At 38.9% G+C, this 5,565-nt stretch overlaps 1 pseudogene; it reads right to left on the reverse strand.

The window, feature by feature from the left end:
* Window positions 1–3,929: 3,929 nt before the first annotated feature.
* Window positions 3,930–4,369, reverse strand: LOC129500616 (60S ribosomal protein L26-like; annotated as a pseudogene).
* Between the last annotated feature and the right edge of the window lie 1,196 nt (window positions 4,370–5,565).

The following is a 5,565-nucleotide window of genomic DNA, read 5'->3' on the forward strand; positions in this document are numbered from 1 at the left end:
GATACCACCTCACACCAGTGAGAATGGGGAAAATTAACAAGGCAGGAAACAACAAATGTTGGAGAGGATGCGGAGAAAAGGGAACCCTCTTACACTGTTGGTGGGAATGTGAACTGGTGCAGCCACTCTGGAAAACTGTGTGGAGGTTCCTCAAAGAATTAAAAATAGACCTGCCCTACGACCCAGCAATTGCACTGTTAGGGATTTACCCCAAAGATTCAGATGCAATGAAACGCCGGGACACCTGCACCCCGATGTTTCTAGCAGCCATGTCCACAATAGCCAAACTGTGGAAGGAGCCTCGGTGTCCATCGAAAGATGAATGGATAGAGAAGATGTGGTCTATGTATACAATGGAATATTACTCAGCCATTAGAAACGACAAATACCCACCATTTGCTTCAACGTGGATGGACCTGGAGGGTATTATGCTGAGTGAAGTAAGTCAATCGGAGAAGGACAAACAGTGTATGTTCTCATTCATTTGGGGAATATGAATAATAGTGAAAGGGAATATAAGGGAAGGGAGAGGAAATGTGTGGGAAATATCAGAAAGGGAGACAGCATAAAGACTTCTAACTCTGGGAAATGAACTAGGGGTGGTGGAGGGGGAGGAGGGCGGGCGGTGGGGGTGAGTGGGTGACGGGCACTGAGGGGGACACTTGACGGGATGAGCACTGGGTGTTATTCTGTATGTTGGTAAACTGAACACCAATAAAAATTAATTTATTAAAAAATAAAAAAAAGACTTTTTCCTGTGCCCTTCCCTATGCAGAAACATACAGACAGGGGAATTGGAAGTATAATTTATTTTAGCCTTGCTACCACATGTGAGGTTTCAGTTTATTTTAGAAAAATTTTAATAAAGTGAACATAGTGATAAAGATATCTGAAAAACATTTGGAAAAAGGAGTGTGCTTGTTTGGTAGATTGAGATCTAGCTTATAGTCAGGTCCATACCCCAGAAGTTTCATAAACTTTGCTTAATGGAGAATATATCTGGCTTGGTCCCAACAGACAAGTCCTTTTAAGGTGGGATTTTGATGAAAATCTGTTAAATTTACCTAAACGAAGAGAACCAAGTAAGAAAACTGAGGCATCTAGAAAAGCATTGGCAGGAAGACTTTCCTTCCCTATAGCTCCAGTAGGCTGAACTCTACTGGAGCTGTGGTGGTCAGGAGTGGCTACAGCCAGAATCTCAGCATCACCTAGAGAAGTGCAGAAGAAATAGGGGCACCTGGGTAGCTCAGTCAGTTAAGCCTCAGAATCTTGATTTCAGCTCAGTTCATGATCTCAGGTTTGTGAGATGGAGCCCCATGTTTGGCTCCTCACTCACCACAGAGTCTGCTTAAGACTTTCTCCCTCTCTCTCTGCCCCTCCTCCTGCTCACATGCACTTCCTCTCTCTCTCTCTCTCTCTCTCTCTCTCTCTCTCAAATAAATAAATAAATATAAATAAATAAATAAAATCTTAAAAACATACACAAAAAGAAACACCCTAACCCAGTCTCATCTTTTGGGTCTCCTGCCAAAGCCTCTTGGGACTCAGAGTAGCAGATAAAATAGCTCAAAATGGATCTGGGATGCACACAGAGAACAGCTAGCTCAGTGAATGATATCTAATTCAGCCAAACTTCCTAACATTTACCAAAGAGCCTGAAATAGTTATGATGATAAATAATCTGGTGTAGGGTTTACATGTTTTGTGAAACTTGTTCTTTTCCTCTGGTGTTGAGACATATTCATCATCGTTTTGACAAATGCCATTAATTTTCATTTTTCCTCAAATGGAACATTGCCCTATAAATTATTTTCATAGCAAAGAGTGACTCAACTCTCGATAAAAATGATTTATGGAAATCTGCCATGTTCTCACTCTGCTACTCATAAATTTTCCTCATGTAGTCAAACTTCTTTAAGTGTTCTGAGTCACAATAACTCACGGTCAGGCACTGAAATGCAATTCAACTATTTGAAAGGTGAACACAAATAATGGGTTGATATGTCATTCAAGTAATAACATGAGAAAGTGAGCAGCTCAACAAAGTCAAAGCACTCGATGAGCTTAGTTCAAAAAGTTGAACTAAGGTGGATGTAAACTCATAAAGTCAATGCCATAACAAAATACTCCTCTAGTGCACTCTCACTTTAAGTATAAGTTTAAAAGTCAAGCATAAATCTCTGGCTATTTCTTTGGAGTACATTCAGGGCTCACCCTCCCTCTCTTCCTCCCTCCCTCCCTCCCTTCTTTCTTTCCTCCTATTTCCAAGCACTTCCATGTACACCATCTTATCTACTCCTGAATAGAGATATTATCCCCACAATGTAGATGATGAAACTGAAACTCAGGAAGTTTAAATAACTTGCTTACTCTATGCAGCTAGGAAAGGTAATGCCCCATAAATTGAAAGCAGGTAACTTGCTTCCCAACACTCCAACTTCAATAACATACTTTATAATATTTTAAAAGGCCATTTACCTGCTTGCTGACTCTGTAACCTATACTTTCTATGACCTGTCATCCAAAATATCAGTCTTTTGACTTCACGCCTATGAAGGAGCTGCCTTGCGAGGAGGAAGTATTAGTCCAGCCTTATAGAAAAGCCATTTAAATATTTTAAAACTTCTTTGCAAACTCATCAGGTCTACAGTAGTTAAAAATGAATAAACAAACAAATGAAATCCACTCAAGTGGTAGTAGTGACCTTTGAAAGCCACTCTTTAGGTTAAGAGACAATAAGTTGACTATAGAGACAGAAGTCATTAAATGCGTTTGAAACAAATAGCCAGCTCAAAGTCAGCGCAAAGATGGAACCCTTCCAAAAGTTTGTGTTTGTCTATTTAATCTTCTTCAACAAGGATTGAAGAATACAGAGTAGGGATCCTTGGGTGGCGCAGCAGTTTGGCGCCTGCCTTTGGCCCAGGGCGCGATCCTGGAGACCCGGGATCGAATCCCACGTCGGGCCCCTGGTGTATGGAGCCTGCTTCTCCCTCTGCCTGTGTCTCTGCCTCTCTCTCTCTCTCTCTCTCTCTCTGTGTGACTATCATAAATAAATTTTTAAAAAAAAGGAGAATACAGAGTATTGGGGAGGGTTTTCTCAGACGTGTATTTTCAAGAAAGTCTACTCTGATTTGCCACTTTCCCTCCATTCACAATGATAATATTAACAGTATTTACTGAGTTCTTACTTTCATGTCAAGCACTCTCAGATCTTTACATAGTAAACTCACTAATCCTCATGTAGACCCTATGACATATGTATCCTTTTCATCTTGACTTTCAACTTTCAGATAATGAAGGAAGCAGAGGAAGGTGAAGTAACTTGGCCCAGGTCATCCAGCCACTATGGGCAGAGCCAAACTCTGAGCCCTAATGGTCTTACCTTAATCTCTGCATCATATTACCCTCCAGCCCTAGCCTTTATCAGGTCCCTTAGATGCAGTTCTGTTCACCTGATATCTCCTTCTAGAGCAGGAGTCATCTGTACCAGTAGAGGACCCAGTACCATGAATACTTAGCAAACTCTATTGTATGAATGAGAGAAGGAAGGAGGAATGAAAGAAGTATACAAACATGTTCTGAGAAGTTGGAAAAAGAAGAAATTCATTTAGAGTAGGTAGGGTAGGAAGAAAAATTTCTATCAAGAAGCCTCAAATAATGGTAGAATTTCTGTAGGCAGAGATAAAGAAAAGGGAATTTCAGGTGGAAAAATGATACAAATTCAGAGACATTGGAAAGCCTAGAGATACATTCAGAGAATAGCAAGCTGTACCAATTGGCAGTGGCTTAGCCTTCGGCTAACATGAATGAAGGTAAAGCAAGGAAAGGTCTGATCAGGTTAACTTGAGGTTATTTTGCTGAATGTTTTTGGGTTTGGTTTTTTTTTTTCATCTTAGCAGTTTTTATTTAAAAATGTATGTAAGATTACTTTATTCCTGAATCTTCCCAATTGTTTCCTCCTTATATTTGCCCTTTTCCTTTCCTACTTGGCGAGATTTGGCTTTATATTCAAGGATTTTTCCATGGCCTTTGTCCACTGTTAGTCTAGTGATAACCACCTTGTAGGGTGAATGCCCAAATGGACAGTTGTGCCATTTTCCTTGTCTCACTGTACTCATTCAATGTAGATGACAGATTTCTTCTCGTAAACCTGGACTATTTTGCCAATTTGCTGACCTTTATGGTGTTCTTGCACAACCCGTACTTCATCATCCTTTTGGATGGGCATGGATCAAACATTGTACCTCTGTCTCAGCTCTTTGGGAAGAGGGGAAGACATAATCTTCCTGTGAATGTGGGAAGGTTCATTGAAATGCCTTTTATGGTTCTTGCTCCTTCCTTCAGAAGTCAGAAAAGGATTAAACTTCATTTTGGCCACTAACACTTCAGCAATGGTTGCAAAAGGAAAGAAGTGCTGAACGTTTTAAATAGACTGAACGAATTACTGCTTAAGGAACTGGACACCTCCGGAGGAGTAAGAGTATAAAAATTTTGAGACTGTGCTTTTGGGAAACTAAATGTGTCAGAAATTCAAAGCAGGGGCTGCTGCCCTATAATGAATGAATACCTGGATGAGTCTTAGGAAGTCTGTGTATCCTTGATAGACATACAGAATTTTGTCTGTATTCATGTATGTACGCATTTCTACTGAGGCTATACCTCTCAATGATTTTCAAAAATTATGACCCCCTGCCCCAAACAGGACTGGCCCAAGACAAGCATCTGAATAGATGCCACCATTCTGTATAATTAAATATCTTAAGATTATAAATGAATTTAAACCATTAAATAAAATCTGTTCTTCATCCTATCTTAGCAAATATAATCTCACAACATATAGTATAGTAATGATATTCAAATTTTACTATGAATTTACTTTTATCAAAAATGTAAGTTAATGTAAACATTCAAAACCTCAAAATATTAAGCAATATATTAAAATTATCTATTAAAACTAAAAAGCAATTAACATAACAATGAGATACTACTACACACTTATTAGAATGACTAAAATCCAAAACACCAACAACACCAAATACTGGTGATGATGTGGAGAAACAGGAGCTCTCATTCACTGCTGGTGGGAATTCTAAAGCCACTTTGGAAGACAGTTTGACAGTTTTTTTACAAAACTAAACATACTATTATCATATGATCTGACAATACTGCCCCTCAGTTGGTGAGTGGATAAACAAACTGAGCACATCCAAACACTGGTATATTATTCAACAACAAAAAAGAAATGAATTATCAACCTACAACACAGAGGAAATTTGAATGCACATTACTTAGTGGAAGAAGCCATTCTATAAAAGAACATACTGAACAATTCCAACTATATGACATTTTGGGAAATGTCAAGACTGTGGAGATAATAAAAAAAAATTAGTGTTTGCTGGGGGTAAGGGAGATGGGATGAATAGGTGGAACACAGGAATTTTTTAAGCAGTGAAGCTATTTATTATGATACATATGAATACATTTGTAAAAACCCAATTAAAGAAAAATCACACATACACACACATACATGCACATACACTCCAGAGAATGTACAACACAAAGAGT

The sequence above is a fragment of the Nyctereutes procyonoides genome, unplaced genomic scaffold (genome assembly GCF_905146905.1).
Source record: "Nyctereutes procyonoides isolate TBG_1078 unplaced genomic scaffold, NYPRO_anot_genome, whole genome shotgun sequence".
Classification (NCBI taxonomy): Eukaryota; Metazoa; Chordata; class Mammalia; order Carnivora; family Canidae; genus Nyctereutes; species Nyctereutes procyonoides.